The 22,970-nt window shown below is 45.2% G+C and overlaps 8 non-coding genes across 8 annotated transcripts; 5 read left to right on the forward strand and 3 right to left on the reverse strand.

The window, feature by feature from the left end:
* Window positions 1-3,474: 3,474 nt before the first annotated feature.
* On the forward strand, window positions 3,475-3,548 carry trnat-agu (transfer RNA threonine (anticodon AGU)). The gene has a single exon. It is a non-coding gene; the product is annotated as a tRNA-Thr (tRNA).
* Window positions 3,549-3,708: 160 nt separating this feature from the next.
* Window positions 3,709-3,790, reverse strand: trnas-gcu (transfer RNA serine (anticodon GCU)). Its single transcript has one exon. It is a non-coding gene; the product is annotated as a tRNA-Ser (tRNA).
* Window positions 3,791-5,447: 1,657 nt separating this feature from the next.
* Window positions 5,448-5,519, forward strand: trnae-cuc (transfer RNA glutamic acid (anticodon CUC)). Its single transcript has one exon. It is a non-coding gene; the product is annotated as a tRNA-Glu (tRNA).
* A 12,740-nt stretch (window positions 5,520-18,259) lies between these two features.
* trnat-agu (transfer RNA threonine (anticodon AGU)) lies at window positions 18,260-18,333 on the forward strand. Its single transcript has one exon. It is a non-coding gene; the product is annotated as a tRNA-Thr (tRNA).
* A 157-nt stretch (window positions 18,334-18,490) lies between these two features.
* Window positions 18,491-18,572, reverse strand: trnas-gcu (transfer RNA serine (anticodon GCU)). Its single transcript has one exon. It is a non-coding gene; the product is annotated as a tRNA-Ser (tRNA).
* Window positions 18,573-20,238: 1,666 nt separating this feature from the next.
* On the forward strand, window positions 20,239-20,310 carry trnae-cuc (transfer RNA glutamic acid (anticodon CUC)). Its single transcript has one exon. It is a non-coding gene; the product is annotated as a tRNA-Glu (tRNA).
* Window positions 20,311-21,791: 1,481 nt separating this feature from the next.
* On the forward strand, window positions 21,792-21,865 carry trnat-agu (transfer RNA threonine (anticodon AGU)). The gene has a single exon. It is a non-coding gene; the product is annotated as a tRNA-Thr (tRNA).
* Window positions 21,866-22,022: 157 nt separating this feature from the next.
* Window positions 22,023-22,104, reverse strand: trnas-gcu (transfer RNA serine (anticodon GCU)). The gene has a single exon. It is a non-coding gene; the product is annotated as a tRNA-Ser (tRNA).
* Window positions 22,105-22,970: the final 866 nt, after the last annotated feature.

Here is a 22,970-nt window from a genome sequence, read left to right on the forward strand (position 1 = left end):
TTGTCCAGCCACATCGAAGAATTCCTTTCCACATACGTAAAAAAGTCTGCTTGAAAGTCAGGACATTATAGAAAGAATAAGTGGTCCAACACCCTGGGTATCGCCAATTGTTGTGGCTCCCAAACCCAAAGACCCAGACAGAGTTCGTATTTGCATTGATATGAGATTACCAAACACAGCCATTCTGCGAGAACGCCACTTGACTCCCACAGTAGATGACCTAATCCATGACCTCAATGGAGCAGTGGTATTCTCTAAGCTTGATTTAAATGCTGGATACCACCAGCTTGAGCTAGCACCAGAATCAAGATACATTACCACGTTCACCACTCATGTTGGTCTGTGGCACTACAAGAGATTGAACTTTGGGATTTCATCTGCTGCTGAGCTATTTCAAAACACCATCCAGCAGGTCTTGCAAGGAATTCCAAATGTCAGAAACATCAGTGATGACATAATAGTATTTGGGAAGACTCCAGAAGACCATGACAAGAGTCTCAAAGCTGTGTTCCAAAGACTGCAAGAAAATCACCTCACCCTAAACAAAAACAAATGTGAGTATAACAAATCTAAACTAGAATTTTATGGATACATTTTCTCAAAAGAAGGCATATCTGCAGACCCCAAAAAAATTGAGGCTATAATGAACATGAGAGCCCCAACCAGTACCACAGAAGTACGCAGTTTACTTGGCATGGTAACCTACTGTGCACGTTTTATTCCAGATTTTGCTACAACATCACAACCCCTTTGTGAACTTACAAAGAAAGACAAATTGTGGTGCTGGAATTCAAAACACGATTTTGCTTTAGGTGAATTGAAACGGCAGTTGACAAGCCACAAGACAATGGCATATTTTGACCAAACTAAAGACACAACCATTCTTGTAGATGCTAGTCCGGTTGGTTTAGGTGCCATTCTCAGCCAACAAGCACCAGACAGCAGAATCACAAACATAATCGCATATGCTAGTAGAGCTCTCACTCCTGTAGAACAACGATACTCTCAAATAGAACGGGAAGCACTAGCAATCATCTGGGCATGTGAACACTTTCACCTGTACTTATACGGATCTGATTTCACTGTGATCACGGATCATAAACCACTGGAGTACATCTTCAACAACCCAAAAGCAACACCACCCGCTAGAATAGAAAGATGGAGACTCCGTTTGCAACCCTATACCTTTAAAGTGATCCACCAAGCTGGAAAGGATAACCCTGCTGACTACATGTCAAGGCATCCCATATCACACATGTCATCACACAACACGCAAGCTAGCACGATTGCGGAAGAGTACATAAGTTTCATTGCTGATCACACGGTCCCCAAGGCGATGACCATGCTAGAAGTGAAACAAGAGACCAAGCAAGACCCTACGCTACAAAGGCTAGCAGATTTAATTCAGAAAGGAAATTGGCATGACATTAATAAAACTCCTGACACACTCACAAATATTGACTTTACCACACTTAAAGCTTTCTATCCCCTGCGCAATGAGCTTACCACCAATGCAGATGCGGACATCATACTCAGAGGCAACAGACTCGTTATACCAACCTCGTTGCAGTCTAGAGCACTAGCTTTAGCTCATGAAGGCCATCTAGGCACAGTCAAGACAAAACAACTAATAAGAGACAAAGTGTGGTTTCCAGGCATTGATAAACGTGTAGAAAATCTAATCCACAACTGCATCCCATGCCAAGCTGCTGTGCCACAAACACACATGGAACCTCTTCAAATGTCTGAACTTCCAAAAGGACCGTGGTTTCAAGTGGCCATTGATTTCACAGGACCTTTTCCTTCTGGGGATTATCTGCTTGTTGTGTTAGATGAATACTCCCGCTACCCAGAGGTAGAAATTGTTAAGTCCACGTCAGCAAATACAATCATTCCAAAACTGGACAAGATTTTCTCATCTTTTGGAATTCCGCAGGTTGTCAATACTGACAATGGTCCTCCTTTCAATAGCCAAGAGTTCAAAAACTTTTCTACCTACCTTGGTTTCAAACACAGAAGAATTACACCCTACTGGCCAAGAGCAAATACAGAGGTGGAACGTTTTATGAGAACACTTAAAAAGACAGTTTCTGCCACACATTCCGAGGGCAAGCCATGGAAACAACATCTTTTCAAGTTTCTCAGGAACTATAGAGCTGCACCGCATATCACCACGAAACTGACCCCAGCTGAACTGATGTTTTGCAGAAAAATCAACACTACACTTCCCAGCCTGCACCATCAAACTGAAGACACATCACTTCGAGACACCGATCGAAAAGCGAAGCAACACATGAAGACATATGCAGATTGTCACAACAATGCACATCCTTTGGACATCAAAATAGGTGACACGGTACTTTACCGCCAACTGCACAAAGGTAAACTATCCACCCCATTCCATAGCACACCATACCAGGTGGTCGACATCAAAGGATCAATGCTTACAGCTGAAAATCACGGACACCGTGTCACTAGAAATTCATCACACTTCAAAGTGGTCAAAACCCCAAACAAGGATTTACCTGCCATGGAAGAGGTAGGGGATGTCCCCCAGACAACATGCACCAATTTAGGAGGAGGCAGAGAGAATTCAGTACTCCAGCGTGATCAACAAATCCCATCACATGAAAGACATTACCCTTCAAGATAAACTCAAAGACCTCCAAGATATCTGATTAAAGAAATTTGATTTAATGGACTTTCCAGAAATCACACAAATTACAGTTTCAATGACTTTAAAGAAAGGGCTTATAAATATATATATATATATATATATATATATATATATATATATATATGTATATGTACATCTATTATCTTGTTAAAACAAGGGAGAGATGTAATGTTGTTATAATACTGTGGCGCTGTTTGAGTCTAGTCCATGTTTTGAGTGAAGTAACGTAGCTGATTGTTACGTCACTCCAGACCGGGTTTTGGGATATAGCGGGAAGTTGCAGTTGCAAGCTGGAAGCAAAAAGTTGTTTGTTTTAGGTTTAACAATTAAATGAATACAGGTTATGAATACTCATCATACTGCCTTTGGATTGTTCTTCTCAACACACAAGAAAACTATAAGGATGTTACAGCCATTCATCTCCAGGGTGCTCAGCAGAGGTTCCATGTTGTAAAGGTTAGCACTCTGGACTCTGAATCCAGCCATCCGAGTTCAAGTCTCGGTGTGACCTCAATTTAACCATATGTTTTGCTCGTGTGAACTACCAAATGTCATATATCTAGACAAAGAGGGTACATTCGGTCATATAAAATACAATGCAGATTCCGATATCTGAGGTCGGAAATTCTTTAATAACAAGTAATACGCATTTTCAAGTGTTTCAGATTAATTTCAGAAATGTCGCGCGCTTAATTTTACAGTCCTGCATTGCAGTAGAGAATGACAGTAAAGGCAATAATGTCCCTGATAGTTTTCATTTCACAGGTCTCTGACACATATTTCTTTGCGTGTGGCAGGGCGCCGTGGCTTAGATGGTTAAAGCGCCTGTCTAGTAAACAGGAGATCCTGGGTTCAAATCCCAGCGGTGCCTTTGGTTATACTATTTTTCAGCAAAGTTTAGGCTGTTTTTGTGTTACTGTTGGGGAACATCTCTAACACAGACCAATACTGTCCTATAGTCGCAGGATAAACACTTTTGCCAAAAAAAAAGAGAACGAGAAACAGTAATAATAATAAAAAAAAAAAAGCTACGACGAGGATGGGATTCGAACCCACGCATGCAGAGCACAAAGGATTAGCAGTCCATCGCCTTAACCACTCGGCCACCTCGTCCCTAAAAACCAGTTGCTCAAACCAAAGAGGATGAAACACTTACTATTTGTTCACAGCGCGGGTGTAGAAGCCGTCATCTCTCCTAAGGAGCACACTTTATTATGGCAGTTCATTATGATTCATTGTCTGTCATTGTGTTGCAGGTGTGCATTTACACTTTATTATTTTTTTATTATTATTTTGTGTTTATATACATGCGTGCTTGTTTTTTTTTTATTTAAATCACGATATGATTTTGTATTTTCACTGCACGATTTATTATTGATTGTGTGTTTGGCTATTGTTTATTTTCACTAATTTTGAATCACGGCACTTGTGTGGAGTAGTGGTTAGAGCACTGGACCCTTGACCGGAGGGTTGTGGGTTCAATCCCCAGTGGGGGACAATGCTGTTGTACCCTTGAGCAAGGTACTTTACCTAGATTGCTCCAGTAAAAACCCAACTGTATAAATGGGTAACTGTATGTAAAAATAATGTGATATCTGTATAATGTGATATCTTGTAACAATTGTAAGTCGCCCTGGATAAGGGCGTCTGCTAAGAAATAAATAATAATAACTTGCCTAGACTGCCTCTCCACCTAATTGACAATTAATATGTTGCTTTTAAAGCGCATTCCGCACGTGGGTCTTATTATTTTTAATTAAATAAATGGTTTTAAGAGACGGACAGATTGAGAGAGCAGAGCGAGCTCCAGGCAAAGAGACACGGGAACGCACAGCTGTGGAGACACGGACACAGAGGCGAGAAATTAACTGAGGGATCTGACCAAGGGACTTGTACAGCAGGCCGCTGCCGCTGAGAGACCCAACTCCGGAAGCAACTGAGAGGGAAGGCGTTGAGTTCGCTGTTTAAGGCGGATTGAGCATTTAGAGGGGAAGAGGCGAATATACCTCCCCCCTCGCTAAGTGAAGTGTGCAATCTTTTGCTGCTGTGTGTGTGCTTGCTGCATCGCCCTGCTTTCAACAATTTGGATTGCTTAGCCAAAGTTCTTTTATTTTGTTTTACTTTCTTAGAGAAACGTCTCCAGTGACGGCCCTCACTAACCAGAGCTGTTGTAGCCTATTCGAGTCTCAGCTAATGCCACCGTGGAACACAGAGAAGACGGCTTTGGGACTTTCTATTGTTGTAAACTTTTCTTATTGATTGCTGCTGTTAGACAATTACATTACGTTTGTTGCTGTAACCATTTCCAACGTTACTGATATTGATATATAGCAGGTTATTTCTGTAGCCGAACCTATATTTAAGTTGTGATAGCTACTCCTGTTATGGCTATAGCTATTTGCCCATTGTTGTTGCTATTGCTGTAGCTAAATCTATATTTGAATTGTGATAATCATTGTGAATACTGCTGCTATTGATCCAACTATTCTTGTTATTGCGACCAATATTTCGTTTTTATGTTTCATGTATGTGCTTGGCCATTTTAGTATATTTTAATCTAATTGTTTTAATAATTTAAATGAATCCCTTTCATGATTTATTGTCTGGCTTCCTTGTCTGCATTTCCACGGTGTTGCTACCCCGGTATTACGAACCTGTCCTAGTGACACCTGTAACAATTCCGCAGGGCCTGGGGGCTGTTCCGTTTTTGATGCGACAGCGTTGATAGCAAAGAAATTCCTGGCCAGCCGTACAAACGCCTTCAGCAACGTCCCTGGTGGTCTAGTGGCTAGGATTCGGCGCTCTCACCGCCGCGGCCCGGGTTCGATTCCCGGTCAGGGAAGTTCTTTTATGCCTATTATTATTCCGATTAAAACCACTCTCTTACTCTTCATTAATCAGATGTAGATATGTCTAATTCTTGGCTGTGGCCCGACTGCATTCAATTAAAAGCGCATCCTTTATATTATTATTATAGAGTCTTTGCACATTGATTCACAACCCCTTTTGGCATTATCTTCTTCTCAGACTGCAGAAAAGGAGTTTACAATTGCTCGTTACAAGCGAGAGGACAGCTGTAGTCTAACGACCCCCCTCTACACAATCACACAGTTAACACAATAAGTACCGACTAAAAAGAGTCACGGGATTATCCTACGCACCCTCACATTCATTGCTCCAGTGCTGTGACGCGCAGCAAATCGGTACGTGCGTTCAAGTACCTGTAACTCAAAAACGGAAAGAGCTAGGCACGCAGTCCACATACCAAACGAAAGAGGAGGCTCCACGATTTCCCGTGATATCTAACACGCCCAGGTGTCTTGTTCCTAGAATAAACTACAGCGTCCAGAATACAGTGGTGCCTTCACTTGCTAGGAGACAGCTGTGCGCATTGGGCGTCTTATCCATCTTGCATAAACAACACATTATGCCAAACGATGGCTAGAGGTAAAGGAAAAGCAAAATAAAGTGTTCCTATACACATTTTTATTCATTCATTTACTCCACGTGTTAGTTATATGTCGTTTTATTGCTGGGGTCCGGTCGTATCCTTATGAGGGTCAAATGGAGGAATTTGTATTTGAAAGTGTATTTTCACTTGTAAAGATGCAACGTGTTTAATTGTTAAGCAAATGTTTCTTATTTTAAATGAGCAATGCCGATGTTATTAAAACAGTTTCTAAATCTACATGTGTAATACATATATTGTCAATGAACATGTGTCTTATTTGAATGTGAGCAGTGTTTGTGGTGCACGATTGGGTGCTGATAGTGCAGTTTTCGAGACCTGCTGCCAGTATGAACCAAGAAATGAAACGTCGCATTTTGGATTCAAACTGGAGAAACTGATGTTTGTTGAAGGACTGTGTGCAATCAGAACGGGGAGAAAGCCTTGCGGTCCAGGGGTTGTCAGCAGTAGGGGATTTAACACCTGGGAGCTGAGGATGTTACAGCCATTCATCTCCAGGGTGCTCAGCAGAGGTTCCATGTTGTAAAGGTTAGCACTCTGGACTCTGAATCCAGCCATCCGAGTTCAAGTCTCGGTGTGACCTCAATTTAACCATATGTTTTGATCATGTGAACTACCAAATGTCAGGGACAAGGGCCTCGCATTGATCAGTACTTCTTACAAAGTCAGTCAAGTCAGTCGAATGACATCCAGCGACAGGAAGCAAACCACAGTTCGCAGGATATCAGCACCCCTGTCATAGATGTGAGGAGGACTTGCATGGACACAGTTAGTGATGAACCTAATGATCCTTGTGAACCCGGTCAGACAAACCAGCATAAGAGAGAAAAGAACCTCAACGGGCACAAGCCTGGAGTTAAATGGCCAAGAGCTTGTGAGAAAACTGCATGGGACACAGTAAACACAGATCTCTGCATTGCATTGGAAAGATTAAGTGGAACAGTTGAAAAGAAGCTGGATAAATTTGGGGACATCATCTACGCATATGGAAGTGAGAGGTTTGGAGTTGAAAAAAGGAAGGAAAAAGTACAAACTATTCCTGGAAAGTCTAGACGGCAGCAGGAGATTGAACGCTTAGTTAGAGAAAGGAGACAGCTGAGGAACCAATGGAGAAGAGCAGAACAAAGTCAGAAGGAGGGACTCAATCTCTTACAAAGGGTCATAAAAGATAAGCTTGCAACATTGCGCAGAGCTGAGCGCCTACGGAAACGCTACAAAAAGAAGGAGCGTGCGAGAGCTAACTTTTATAAAGACCCATTCAAATTTGTAAAGAAGTTATTCACCAGTGAGAAGAATGGCACACTAAAAGCATCTAAGGTTGAGCTGGAGAGATATTTGGAGGAAACACATACAGATTCAAAAAGGCAGGAGCCTATGTCAATTCCATCAGACATCCCACCTATCAATCCACCAGAATACCAAATGGAGGACTGTGCACCTAAGTGGAAAGAAATAGAGCAAGCTGTGAAAAAAGCAAGGGCTTCATCATCTCCAGGGCCTAATGGATTTCCGTAGAGAGTGTACAAGAGTGCTTCAGGAGTTCTACGAATTCTGTGGAAATTGATGAAAGTGGCATGGGAAAAACAGGTTGTACCAAGAGCATGGCGCCGAGCAGGTGGAGTCTTTATACCTAAAGAAAAAGATTCTACAAGCATCAGTCAGTTTCGTCCCATTTCCCTATTAAACGTAGAAGGCAAGATTTTCTTCAGCATTATTGCTCAGAGATTGTCAGCTTACCTATTAAAGAACTGCTTCATTGACACTTCAATACAAAAAGCGGGCATTCCAGGTTTCCCAGGTTGCTTAGAACACATCAATGTGATCTGGCAACAAATTCAATCAGCTAAAAAGGAGAGGAAGGAGCTCCATGTGACATTCCTGGATTTGGCTAATGCATATGGTTCAGTGCCACATGAACTACTTTGGGCAGCATTTGATTTTTTCAGTGTACCGATGACAATAACAAATTTAGTGAAAGCCTATTTTGGAGATTTGCAATTCAGTTTTTCAACTTCAGAATTCAGCACTACATGGCAATGCCTAGAGGTTGGAATAATGGCAGGATGCACCATTTCTCCACTGGCGTTTACCATGGCAATGGAAGTAATCATTAGGGCATCAAAATGGGTAGTAGGAGGAGAGCGCTTGGCTTCTGGAATGCGACTACCACCAATTCGAGCATACATGGATGACATGACAACCATGACTACAACAGTAGCCTGCACTAATCGATTATTGGGCAAATTAACCAATAACATTGAATGGGCACGAATGCAATTCAAGCCCACTAAATCAAGGAGCATCTCTATAATTAAAGGCAAAGTAGTAGATAAAACATTCTTCATTAATGGTGAGGCAATACCAACAGTGTCTGAGAAGCCAGTGAAGAGTCTTGGGAGATGGTACGACGGGGATCTAAAGGACACAGTTCGTGTGGGAGAAGTTAGACAACAAGCAGTGGAAGGGTTGAAGAGCCTAGACAGCTGCGCTCTACCAGGTAAACTAAAACTCTGGTGCTTTCAGTTTGGTCTACTGCCGAGGTTGCTGTGGCCACTGACTGTGTACGAGGTTTCTTTGACAACAGTAGAGAAGTTGGAAGCTTTAATCAGTTCATACATCAGGAAATGGTTGGGAGTTCCACGCTGCCTCAGCAGAGTGGGACTTTATGGTAAAGGAATACTGCAGCTACCAGTCTCTGCTCTAACCGAGGAGTTTAAGTGCGCCAAGGTCAGACTGGAAATGACTTTAGTAGAGTCACGCGATAAATGCGTAAGGGAGGCAGCACCTGTGTTGAAAACTGGAAGAAAGTGGGCGGCAAAGAAAGCTGTGGAAGATGCAAAGGCTGCCCTTCGAATTGGTGATATCATGGGGCAAGTTCAGCATGGAAGAGGGGGTCTTGGTTTCAGTTCAACTCCTCCTACATGGCACAAGGCGGCCCCAGCTCAAAGGAGGAAGCTGGTAGTCAACGAGGTGCAAAAGCAGGAGGAGAGGATGAGGTGTATAAAGGCCATTTCCCAGGCCAAGCAGGGAGAATGGATGAGATGGGAGAGTGTGGAACAACGCAAGATTGGCTGGAAAGACCTATGGTCAATGGAACAGAGCAGGATCAGTTTCCTCATCAGGTCAACATATGATGTTCTCCCATCACCACAGAACCTAAACCTCTGGGTAGGAGAGGATCCCTCATGTCCTTTGTGTTCATCACCTGCAACATTAAGGCACATTTTGACAGGATGTAAGGTGGCTCTTAGCCAAGGACGGTTTACTTGGCGCCATGACCAGGTGCTGCAATGTTTGGCCTTAGCATTGGAAGACAAGCGTAACATGACCAATAAGTTGTCACCTGTTCCATCAAAACATTACACACAAAAGACAACATTCCTCCGCCCAGGAGAGCAACCACCAAGAAAAGGTGTTAAAACCAATTCTCGCCCAGGACAACTGGGAGCTGCTAGAGACTGGAAAATGCTGGCAGATGTTGGTCAGCGGCTTATTTTTCCACCTGAGATTGCCACCACTAACCTTCGACCAGATATTGTCTTGTGGTCTGGATCAGCACGCCTTGTTCACCTGGTAGAGTTAACAGTGCCATGGGAGGATGCTGTAGATGAGGCGTATGAGAGGAAGAAACTGCGGTATGCTCAACTAGCCACTGAAGCGGAACAGCGAGGATGGAGAGTTCGGGTTTACCCAGTGGAAGTGGGTTGTCGAGGATTTGTGGCACACTCTACAACCCGGTTTCTCAGAGACGTCGGATTCAGTGGCCAAGAGTTGCGTCGCACAGTGAAGAACTTATCTGAAGCAGCAGAGAGGAGCAGCAACTGGCTGTGGTTGAGACGGAAAGATTCTGGCTGGGGACAGGTAAGTAAGCTGGGCTGAGTTGAGTGGGGGACGGAGGGGGGTGATGCTGGGACGCCAGAATCACCGTCGAGCCCTCTTGAGGTGTCGTGGGCTAGTCGACGAAACACTGAGGATGGAAGGTGCCCACTTGAAAACCCCAGAGATGTACCCTACTTAGCTCAATCCAGACGGTTGTCATGCTGATGCGCTGGGGAGGCCGCACTTTGGTTGATCCCCGGAGCCAGCATCGCAGCCGTTGTGTGTGCTGATGCGCCAGGGAGGCAAAATAAGCTGATCCCTGGAGCCAGCATTACACTTCAGCCATTAACACCAGACAGAAGGATATCTACATCATCATATGGAAGGAAACGTAAATGGATGGAGACACATATGGATCACATTAGTTTACTGTAAAGCTACGTCTTAGTTGGTGCTTATCTTGGCGAGAGCCGAGTTCAAATCAGCATGAAGTTTTAACATCTACTCTCGTGTAATGGAAATCATGAAGATCTGGATACGTCCAGTGACTGCTGTGAATAGTGCAGCTGGCAACAAGGGAAAGACCTTGTGACAGCCTGGAGAGACAGCTGACAGGAGGAAAGAGACCCCATTGGGGCTGGTAAGGGTTAGCTACCCTTGTCGGCAGTATCCAGCTCTGTGTTTACAGGATGCTGGAGACACCCGCCCAAGGCTTCTAAGAAATTAAAGAGAAAAATACCCCTAGAGTCTGCGAGAGCGGGGGCGGAAGATGACTCAACGTTGGACAACACGGTTAACGACTTAGGAACGGAAACGGATATGAGTATGGAGAGTACTTCACAAAAGACTAGTTCAAGATCTGCAGTTAACAAAGACATGGAACTCCAGGTTTGTGTCTGCGGCTGGAGCAAGGCGACAACGGTCAGGGGTTTGAAGATTCATCAAGGGAGAATGAAAAGCTTGAGGGAGAAGGGACAAGGGCCTCGCATTGATCAGTACTTCTTATGAAGTCAGTCAAGACAGTCGAATGAAATCCAGTGACAGGAAGCAAACCACAGTTCGCAGGATATCAGCACCCCTGTCATAGATGTGAGGAGGACTTGCATGGACACAGTTAGTGATGAACCTAATGATCCTTGTGAACCCGGTCAGACAAACCAGCATAAGAGAGAAAAGAACCTCAACGGGCACAAGCCTGGAGTTAAATGGCCAAGAGCTTGTGAGAAAACTGCATGGGACACAGTAAACACAGATCTCTGCGTTGCATTGGAAAGATTAAGTGGAACAGTTGAAAAGAAGCTGGATAAATTTGGGGACATCATCTACGCATATGGAAGTGAGAGGTTTGGAGTTGAAAAAAGGAAGGAAAAAGTACAAACTATTCCTGGAAAGTCTAGACGGCAGCAGGAGATTGAACGCTTAGTTAGAGAAAGGAGACAGCTGAGGAACCAATGGAGAAGAGCAGAACAAAGTCAGAAGGAGGGACTCAATCTCTTACAAAGGGTCATCAAAGATAAGCTTGCAACATTGCGCAGAGCTGAGCGCCTACGGAAACGCTACAAAAAGAAGGAGCGTGCGAGAGCTAACTTTTATAAAGACCCATTCAAATTTGTAAAGAAGTTATTCACCAGTGAGAAGAATGGCACACTAAAAGCATCTAAGGTTGAGCTGGAGAGATATTTGGAGGAAACACATACAGATTCAAAAAGGCAGGAGCCTATGTCAATTCCATCAGACATCCCACCTATCAATCCACCAGAATACCAAATGGAGGACTGTGCACCTAAGTGGAAAGAAATAGAGCAAGCTGTGAAAAAAGCAAGGGCTTCATCATCTCCAGGGCCTAATGGAGTTCCGTACAGAGTGTACAAGAGTGCTTCAGGAGTTCTACGAATTCTGTGGAAATTGATGAAAGTGGCATGGGAAAAACAGGTTGTACCAAGAGCATGGCGCCGAGCAGGTGGAGTCTTTATACCTAAAGAAAAAGATTCTACAAGCATCAGTCAGTTTCGTCCCATTTCCCTATTAAACGTAGAAGGCAAGATTTTCTTCAGCATTATTGCTCAGAGATTGTCAGCTTACCTATTAAAGAACTGCTTCATTGACACTTCAATACAAAAAGCGGGCATTCCAGGTTTCCCAGGTTGCTTAGAACACATCAATGTGATCTGGCAACAAATTCAATCAGCTAAAAAGGAGAGGAAGGAGCTCCATGTGACATTCCTGGATTTGGCTAATGCATATGGTTCAGTGCCACATGAACTACTTTGGGCAGCATTTGATTTTTTCAGTGTACCGATGACAATAACAAATTTAGTGAAAGCCTATTTTGGAGATTTGCAATTCAGTTTTTCAACTTCAGAATTCAGCACTACATGGCAATGCCTAGAGGTTGGAATAATGGCAGGATGCACCATTTCTCCACTGGCTTTTACCATGGCAATGGAAGTAATCATTAGGGCATCAAAATGGGTAGTAGGAGGAGAGCGCTTGGCTTCTGGAATGCGACTACCACCAATTCGAGCATACATGGATGACATGACAACCATGACTACATGTGGCAAAGTGCCCCGCCCCTGTGTGCATTTGTGTGTTCTGTGTATGTATGTATGCGTGCGTATGTTAATGTTGGTGTATAGATTGGTACACGGGATATAAACAGGTCTGTGTTTCACGTGTGTTTAAATTGTATATTTGTATTTAGGCACGGGATTGCACATCACGCACGTGCATTTAAAATATAATATGCGAGCACGGGGTTGCACAGAATTAATTCACGTGCTGGGATTCAAGTGAAGAATTAATTAGTAATTGAATCCCAGCACAACAGTATATATAGATGCACATTTTCATTCAGTCGGGGTTGGTGTTCGGTGAGTGGAGAACGGGAGAGAGAGAAGGAGAAAATAAAACAAAGTAAGAACGTAAATTAGTTGTATCTGCTCACCTTGTTTTGTTCGTCTGTCTGTGCACTGTTTAGTTCGTTTCGTTTGTCTATTTATTTTGGCGCAAGTGCCGTGTCCCGTGTTTTTTGTGTTTCAAACCTTTTATTTTCTGTTTATTAAATGCTGAGCGCGATCACGCGCCCAGCTTATACCAAACCACATCTCTCTGTGTATTCCTTTTCTGGTCTGACGCCACCCACTCTGGCTGTCTTTGTGACACGTGGTGTCATCGTGGGATAGCCGCGCCTCCAAGCGTCAGACCAGGAGGGGTTTTGTTTAAAAAATATATATATATATATATATATATATATATATATATATATATATATATATATATATATATATATATATATATATAATGGCAGAAGACGCCGTCAAACTGCGGGACTGGTTCCTAGAAAATGCTGGGCTGGAGGCCCAGTCTCTGCCCATAGTCGTCCGGGCCCTGTGGATGATGGACAGTGAGAGATGGGAGGCATATCAGGAGGAACACACCCCAAACACCTTGGAGGAAGGTGTGGAGTTTGTCCTCAGCTACCTGGAGGCAACCATAAATGGAACAGCAGCCCAGGTAGCAGGACCACCAGCAGAGGAGTACCTGCTGTCCCCATCTCCACCAGCAGAGGGTGAATGCCTGCTGGTTTTGCCTCCACAGCCCAAGCGGGAGACAGATAAAGAGGTGAAGGACAGGGAGGAGGAGTGCCGCCTAAGGGCCAGGCATCCACGGCGATGTAACAAGCCATCGTCGGGGTGCCTCCTCTGCGACCAGGATCACCTGTTCGCCCACTGTCCCTTCCGCAGTTATGGGGAGGAGCCTGAGCGTCCACAGCCCGATCGGGAGGAGCCTGAGCGTCCACAGCACGAGCGGGAGGAGCCTGAGTGTCCACAGCCCAAATGGGAGGAGCCTGAGCGTCCACAGCCCGAGTGGGAGGAGCCCGAACGTCCTACGCCTGAGTGGGAGGAGCCCGAACGTCCTACGCCTGAGTGGGAGGAGCCCGAACGTCCTACGCCTGAGTGGGAGGCGCCCGAACGTCCTACGCCTGAGTGGGAGGAGCCCGAACGTCCTACGCCTGAGTGGGAGGAGCCCGAAGGTCCACAGCCCAACAGGGAGGAGTCGGGGCGTCCACAGCCCAACAGGGAGGAGTCGGGGCGTCCACAGCCCAACAGGGAGGAGTCGGGGTGTCCACAGCCCAACAGGGAGGAGTCGGTGCGTCCACAGCCCAAAGGGAGGCAAGTCGGGGCTTCCACAGCCCTGGGACCCAAGCCACCAGCAGAGGGAAAATGCCTGCTGGTTCAGCCCCAAGAGCCAGAAGGGGAGGAGTTACAGGCTCAACCCCCTGAAAATTTTTGGGGGGGAGAAGGGCAGGATGCTGGTGTCCCCCAGCAGCCTCTCGCTATGCTGCTGAAGGCAGCACGGCGTGCACATGCCCAGCCGCCACAGCAGAGGGAGCCAGCACCGCCAGGAGCAGAGGAGCTGGAGCTGCCTCTGCCTCCACCACCTCCAGGAGCAGAGGAGCAGGAGCTGCCTCTGCCTCCACCACCTCCAGGAGCAGAGGAGCAGGAGCTGCCTCTGCCTCCGCCACCACCACCTCCAGGAGCAGAGCAGCAGGAGCTGCCTCTGCCTCCGCCACCACCACCGCAAGGAGCAGAGGAGCAGGAGCTGCCTCTGCCTCCACCACCTCCAGGAGCAGAGGAGCAGGAGCTGCCTCTGCCTCCGCCACCACCACCTCCAGGAGCAGAGGAGCAGGAGCTGCCTCTGCCTCCGCCACCACCACCGCAAGGAGCAGAGGAGCTGGAGCTGCCTCTGCCACCACCACCGCAAGGAGCAGAGGAGCTGGAGCTGCCTCTGCCTCCACCACCGCCAGGAGCAGAGGAGCTGGAGCTGCCTCTGCATCCACCACCGCCAGGAGCAGAGGAGCTGGAGCTGCCTCTGCCTCCACCACCGCCCGGAGCAGAGGAGCAGGAGCTGCCTCTGCTGCCCGTACCTCCGCAGGGAGTACGGTGGCCGGAGCCCCAGAAAGGGGAGCTGCCGGCCACGAAGAAGGGGGAGGAGGTCTGGAGACCACTTTCCCCAGCAGCAGTTTCGCTGCAGGAGTTCTTGTGGCCAGAGCCCCACAGGAGGGAGCTGCCGGCTACGAAGAAGGGGGAGGTCGGGGGACCACCTGCCCCCGCAGCTTTTTCGCTGCAGGACGGGACCAACAGGCTGTCAGCCGTGCCACTACCGGCAGGGGTGCTGACAGCATTGCCAGCCAAGGGCCCACTGAAGCCTCCCTTCCCAGCCCGAGACTTTGTTCTGGACTGCTGGGTTTTTAAGGGGGGAGGTGGCCGTTGAGGCCATGTGTGCTGCGCACAAGGGGGGGTATATGTGGCAAAGTCCCCCGCCCCTGTGTGCATTTGTGTGTTCTGTGTATGTATGTATGCGTGCGTATGTTAATGTTGGTGTATAGATTGGTTCACGGGATATAAACAGGTCTGTGTTTCACGTGTGTTTAAATTGTATATTTGTATTTAGGCACGGGATTGCACATCACGCACGTGCATTTAAAATATAATATGCGAGCATGGGGTTGCACAGAATTAATTCACGTGCTGGGATTCAAGTGAAGAATTAATTAGTAATTGAATCCCAGCACAACAGTATATATAAATGCACATTTTCATTCAGTCGGGGTTGGTGTTCGGTGAGTGGAGAACGGGAGAGAGAGAAGGAGAAAATAAAACAAAGTAAGAACGTAAATTAGTTGTATCTGCTCACCGTGTTTTGTTCGTCTGTCTGTGCACTGTTTAGTTCGTTTCGTTTGTCTATTTATTTTGGCGCAAGTGCCGTGTCCCGTGTTTTCTGTTTAAACCTTTTATTTTGTCATTAAACGCTGAGTGCAGCCATTGCACTCAGCATTTCTCATCACCATCACCGTCTCTGTGTATTCCTTTTCTGGTCTGACGCCACCCACTCTGGCCGTCTTTGTGACACTACAACAGTAGCCTGCACTAATCGATTATTGGGCAAATTAACCAATAACATTGAATGGGCACGAATGCAATTCAAGCCCACTAAATCAAGGAGCATCTCTATAATTAAAGGCAAAGTAGTAGATAAAACATTCTTCATTAATGGTGAGGCAATACCAACAGTGTCTGAGAAGCCAGTGAAGAGTCTTGGGAGATGGTACGACGGGGATCTAAAGGACACAGTTCGTGTGGGAGAAGTTAGACAACAAGCAGTGGAAGGGTTGAAGAGCATAGACAGCTGCGCTCTACCAGGTAAACTAAAACTCTGGTGCTTTCAGTTTGGTCTACTGCCGAGGTTGCTGTGGCCACTGACTGTGTACGAGGTTTCTTTGACAACAGTAGAGAAGTTGGAAGCTTTAATCAGTTCATACATCAGGAAATGGTTGGGAGTTCCACGCTGCCTCAGCAGAGTGGGACTTTATGGTAAAGGAATACTGCAGCTACCAGTCTCTGCTCTAACCGAGGAGTTTAAGTGCGCCAAGGTCAGACTGGAAATGACTTTAGTAGAGTCACGCGATAAATGCGTAAGGGAGGCAGCACCTGTGTTGAAAACTGGAAGAAAGTGGGCGGCAAAGAAAGCTGTGGAAGATGCAAAGGCTGCCCTTCGAATTGGTGATATCATGGGGCAAGTTCAGCATGGAAGAGGGGGTCTTGGTTTCAGTTCAACTCCTCCTACATGGCACAAGGCGGCCCCAGCTCAAAGGAGGAAGCTGGTAGTCAACGAGGTGCAAAAGCAGGAGGAGAGGATGAGGTGTATAAAGGCCATTTCCCAGGCCAAGCAAGGAGAATGGATGAGATGGGAGAGTGTGGAACAACGCAAGATTGGCTGGAAAGACCTATGGTCAATGGAACAGAGCAGGATCAGTTTCCTCATCAGGTCAACATATGATGTTCTCCCATCACCACAGAACCTAAACCTCTGGGTAGGAGAGGATCCCTCATGTCCTTTGTGTTCATCACCTGCAACATTAAGGCACATTTTGACAGGATGTAAGGTGGCTCTTAGCCAAGGACGGTTTACTTGGCGCCATGACCAGGTGCTGCAATGTTTGGCCTTAGCATTGGAAGACAAGCGTAACATGACCAATAAGTTGTCACCTGTTCCATCAAAACATTACACACAAAAGACAACATTCCTCCGCCCAGGAGAGCAACCACCAAGAAAAGGTGTTAAAACCAATTCTCGCCCAGGACAACTGGAAGCTGCTAGAGACTGGAAAATGCTGGCAGATGTTGGTCAGCGGCTTATTTTTCCACCTGAGATTGCCACCACTAACCTTCGACCAGATATTGTCTTGTGGTCTGGATCAGCACGCCTTGTTCACCTGGTAGAGTTAACAGTGCCATGGGAGGATGCTGTAGATGAGGCGTATGAGAGGAAGAAACTGCGGTATGCTCAACTAGCCACTGAAGCGGAACAGCGAGGATGGAGAGTTCGGGTTTACCCAGTAGAAGTGGGTTGTCGAGGATTTGTGGCACACTCTACAACCCGGTTTCTCAGAGACGTCGGATTCAGTGGCCAAGAGTTGCGTCGCACAGTGAAGAACTTATCTGAAGCAGCAGAAAGGAGCAGCAACTGGCTGTGGTTGAGACGGAAAGATTCTGGCTGGGGACAGGTAAGTAAGCTGGGCTGAGTTGAGTGGGGGACGGAGGGGGGTGATGCTGGGACGCCAGAATCACCGTCGAGCCCTCTTGAGGTGTCGTGGGCTAGTCGACGAAACACTGAGGATGGAAGGTGCCCACTTGAAAACCCCAGAGATGTACCCTACTTAGCTCAATCCAGACGGTTGTCATGCTGATGCGCTGGGGAGGCCGCACTTTGGTTGATCCCCGGAGCCAGCATCGCAGCCGTTGTGTGTGCTGATGCGCCAGGGAGGCAAAATAAGCTGATCCCTGGAGCCAGCATTACACTTCAGCCATTAACACCAGACAGAAGGATATCTACATCATCATATGGAAGGAAACGTAAATGGATGGAGACACATATGGATCACATTAGTTTACTGTAAAGCTACGTCTTAGTTGGTGCTTATCTTGGCGAGAGCCGAGTTCAAATCAGCATGAAGTTTTAACATCTACTCTCGTGTAATGGAAATCATTATCTAGACAAAGAGGGTACAATCGGTCATATAAAATACAATGCAGATTCCGATATCTGAGGTCGGAAATTGTTTAATAACAAGTAATACGCATTTTCAAGTGTTTCAGATTAATTTCAGAAATGTTGCGCGCTTAATGTTACAGTCCTGCATTGCAGTAGAGAATGACAGTAAAGGCAATGATGTCCCTGATAGGTTTCATTTCACAGGTCTCTGACACATATTTCTTTGCGTGTGGCAGGGCGCCGTGGCTTAGATGGTTAAAGCACCTGTCTAGTAAACAGGAGATCCTGGGTTCAAATCCCAGCGGTGCCTTTGGTTATACTATTTTTCAGCAAAGTTTAGGCTGTTTTTGTGTTACTGTTGGGGAACATCTCTAACACAGACCAATACTGTCCTATAGTCGCAGGATAAACACTTTTGCCAAAAAAAAGAGAACGAGGAACAGTAATAATAATAATAAAAATAGCTACAACGAGGATGGGATTCGAACCCACGCGTGCAGAGCACAATGGATTAGCAGTCCATCGCCTTAACCACTCGGCCACCTCGTCCCCAAAAACCAGTTGCTCAAACCAAAGAGGATGAAACACTCACTATTTGTTCACAGCGCGGGTGTAGAAGCCGTTTAATCTCTCATAAGGAGCACACTTTATTATGGCAGTTCATTATGATTCATTGGCTGTCATTGTGTTGCAGGTGTGCATTTACACATTATTATTTTTTTATTATTATTTTGTGTTTATATACATGCGTGCTTGTTTTTTTATTTAAATCACGATATGATTTTGTATTTTCACTGCACGAATTATTATTGATTGTGTGTTTGGCTATTGTTTATTTTCACTAATTTTGAATCACGGCACTTGTGTGGAGTAGTGGTTAGCGCTCTGGACCCTTGACCGGAGGGTTGTGGGTTCAATCCCCAGTGGGGGACAATGATGTTGTACCCTTGAGCAAGGTACTTTACCTAGATTGCTCCAGTAAAAACCCAACTGTATAAATGGGTAACTGTATGTAAAAAATAATGTGATATCTGTATAATGTGATATCTTGTAACAATTGTAAGTCGCCCTGGATAAGGGCGTCTGCTAAGAAATAAATAATAGTAATAATAATAACTTGCCTAGACTGCCTCTCCACCTAATTGACAATTAATGTGTTGCTTTTAAAGCGCATTCCGCACGTGGTTCTTATTATTTTTAATTAAATAAATGGTTTTAAGAGACGGACAGATTGAGAGAGCAGAGCGAGCTCCAGGCAAAGAGACACGGGAACGCACAGCTGTGGAGACACGGACACAGAGGCGAGAAATTACCTGAGGGATCTGACCAAGGGACTTGTACAGCAGGTCGCTGCCGCTGAGAGACCCAACTCCGGAAGCAACTGAGAGGGAAGGCGTTGAGTTCGCTGTTTAAGGCGGATTGAGCATTTAGAGGGGAAGAGGCGAATATACCTCCCCCCTCGCTAAGTGAAGTGTGCAATCTTTTGCTGCTGTGTGTGTGCTTGCTGCATCGCCCTGCTTTCAACAATTTGGATTGCTTAGCCGAAGTTCTTTTATTTTGTTTTACTTTCTTAGAGAAACGTCTCCAGTGACGGCCCTCACTAACCAGAGCTGTTGTAGCCTATTCGAGTCTCAGCTAATGCCACCGTGGAACACAGAGAAGACGGCTTTGGGACTTTCTATTGTTGTAAACTTTTCTTATTGATTGCTGCTGTTAGACAATTACATTACGTTTGTTGCTGTAACCATTTCCAACGTTACTGATATTGATATATAGCAGGTTATTTCTGTAGCCGAACCTATATTTAAGTTGTGATAGCTACTCCTGTTATGGCTATAGCTATTTGCCCATTGTTGTTGCTATTGCTGTAGCTAAATCTATATTTGAATTGTGATAATCATTGTGAATACTGCTGCTATTGATCCAACTATTCTTGTTATTGCGACCAATATTTCGCTTTTATGTTTTATATATGTGCTTGGCCATTTTAGTATATTTTAATCTGATTGTTTTAATAATTTAAATGAATCCCTTTCATGATTTATTGTCTGGCTTCCTTGTCCGCATTTCCACGGTGTTGCTACCCCGGTATTACGAACCTGTCCTAGTGACACCTGTAACAATTGCGCAGGGCCTGGGGGCTGTTCCGTTTTTGATGCGACAGCGTTGATAGCAAAGAAATTCCTGGCCAGCCGTACAAACTCCTTCAGCAACGTCCCTGGTGGTCTAGTGGTTAGGATTCGGCGCACTCACCGCCGCGGCCCGGGTTCGATTCCCGGTCAGGGAAGTTCTTTTATGCCTATTATTATTCCGATTAAAACCACTCTCTTACTCTTCATTAATCAGATGTAGATATGTCTAATTCTTGGCTGTGCCCCGACTGCATTCAATTAAAAGCGCATCCTTTATATTATTATTATAGAGACTTTGCACATTGATTCACAACCCCTTTTGGCATTATCTTCTTCTCAGACTGCAGAAAAGGAGTTTACAATTGCTCGTTACAAGCGAGAGGACAGCTGTAGTCTAACGACCACCCTCTACACAATCACACAGTTAACACAATAAGTACCGACTAAAAAGAGTCACGGGATTATCCTACGCACCCTCTCATTCAGTGCTCCAGTGCTGTGACGCGCAGCAAATCGGTAGGTGCGTTCAAGTACCTGTAACTCAAAAACGGAAAGAGCTAGGCACGCAGTCCACATACCAAACGAAAGAGGAGGCTCCACGATTTCCCGTGATATCTAACACGCCCAGGTGTCTTGTTCCTAGAATAAACTACAGCGTCCAGAATACAGTGGTGCCTTCACTTGCTAGGAGACAGCTGTGCGCATTGGGCGTCTTATCCATCTTGCATAAACAACACATTATGCCAAACGATGGCTAGAGGTAAAGGAAAAGCAAAATAAAGTGTTCCTATACACATTTTTATTCATTCATTTTCTCCACGTGTTAGTTATTTGTCGTTTTATTGCTGTGGTCTGGTCGTGTCCTTATGAGGGTCAAATGGAGGAATTTGTATTTGAAAGTGTATTTTCAGTTGTAAAGATGCAACGTGTTTGTTTCTTATTTTAAATGAGCAATGCCGATGTTATTAAAACAGTTTCTAAATCTACATGTGTAATACATATATTGTCAATGAACATGTGTCTTATTTGAATGTGAGCAGTGTTTGTGGTGCACGATTGGGTACTGATAGTGCAGTTTTCGAGACCTGCTGCCAGTATGAACCAAGAAATGAAATGTCGCATTTTGGATTCAAACTGGAGAAACTGATGTTTGTTGAAGGACTGTGTGCAATCAGAACGGGGAGAAAGCCTTGCGGTCCAGGGGTTGTCAGCAGTAGGGGATTTAACACCTGGGAGCTGAGGATGTTACAGCCATTCATCTCCAGGGTGCTCAGCAGAGGTTCCATGTTGTAAAGGTTAGCACTCTGGACTCTGAATCCAGCCATCCGAGTTCAAGTCTCGGTGTGACCTCAATTTAACCATATGTTTTGATCATGTGAACTACCAAATGTCATATATCTAGACAAAGAGGGTACAATCGGTCATATAAAATACAATGCAGATTCCGATATCTGAGGTCGGAAATTGTTTAATAACAAGTAATACGCATTTTCAAGTGTTTCAGATTAATTTCAGAAATGTCGTGCGGTTAATTTTACAGTCCTGCATTGCAGTAGAGAATGACAGTAAAGGCAATAATGTCCCTGATAGGTTTCATTTCACAGGTCTCTGACACATATTTCCGTGCGTGTGGCAGGGCGCCGTGGCTTAGATGGTTAAAGCGCCTGTCTAGTAAACAGGAGATCCTGGGTTCAAATCCCAGCGGTGCCTTTGGTTATACTATTTTTCAGCAAAGTTTAGGCTGTTTTTGTGTTACTGTTGGGGAACATCTCTAACACAGACCAATACTGTCCTATAGTCGCAGGATAAACACTTTTGCCAAAAAAAAGAGAACTAGAAACAGTAATAATAATAAAAGAAAAAGCTACGACGAGGATGGGATTCGAACCCACGCGTGCAGAGCACAATGGATTAGCAGTCCATCGCCTTAACCACTCGGCCACCTCGTCCACAAAAAACAGTTGCTCAAACCAAAGAGGATGTAACACTCACTATTTGTTCACAGCGCGGGTGTAGAAGCCGTCTAATCTCTCCTAAGGAGCACACTTTATTATGGCAGTTCATTATGATTCATTGTCTGTCATTGTGTTGCAGGTGTGCATTTACACTTTATTATTTTCTTTTTTTATTTTGTCTTTATATACATGCGTACTTGTTTTTTTTATTTAAATCACGATATGATTTTGTATTTTCACTGCACGATTTATTATTGATTGTGTGTTTGGCTATTGTTTATTTTCACTAATTTTGAATCACGGCACTTGTGTGGAGTAGTGTTTAGAGCTCTGGAACCTTGACCGGAGGGTTGTGGGTTTAATCCCCAGTGGAGGACAATGCTGTTGTACCCTTGAGCAAGGTACTTTACCTAGATTGCTCTAGTAAAAACCCAACTGTATAAATGGGTAACTGTATGTAAAAATAATGTGATATCTGTATAATGTATAATGTGATATCTTGTAACAATTGTAAGTCGCCCTGGATAAGGGCGTCTGCTAAGAAATAAATAATTGTAATAATAATAACTTGCCTAGACAGCCTCTCCACCTAATTGACAATTAATGTGTTGCTTTTAAAGCGCATTCCGCACGTGGGTCTTATTATTTTTAATTAAATAAATGGTTTTAAGAGACGGACAGATTAAGAGAGCAGAGCGAGCTCCAGGCAAAGAGACACGGGAACGCACAGCTGTGGAGACACGGACACAGAGGAGAGAAATTACCTGAGGGATCTGACCAAGGGACTTGTACAGCAGGTCGCTGCCTCTGAGAGACCCAACTCCGGAAGCAACTGAGAGGGAAGGCGTTGAGTTCGCTGT

Source organism: Acipenser ruthenus, chromosome 21 (assembly GCF_902713425.1).
Source record: "Acipenser ruthenus chromosome 21, fAciRut3.2 maternal haplotype, whole genome shotgun sequence".
Classification (NCBI taxonomy): Eukaryota; Metazoa; Chordata; class Actinopteri; order Acipenseriformes; family Acipenseridae; genus Acipenser; species Acipenser ruthenus.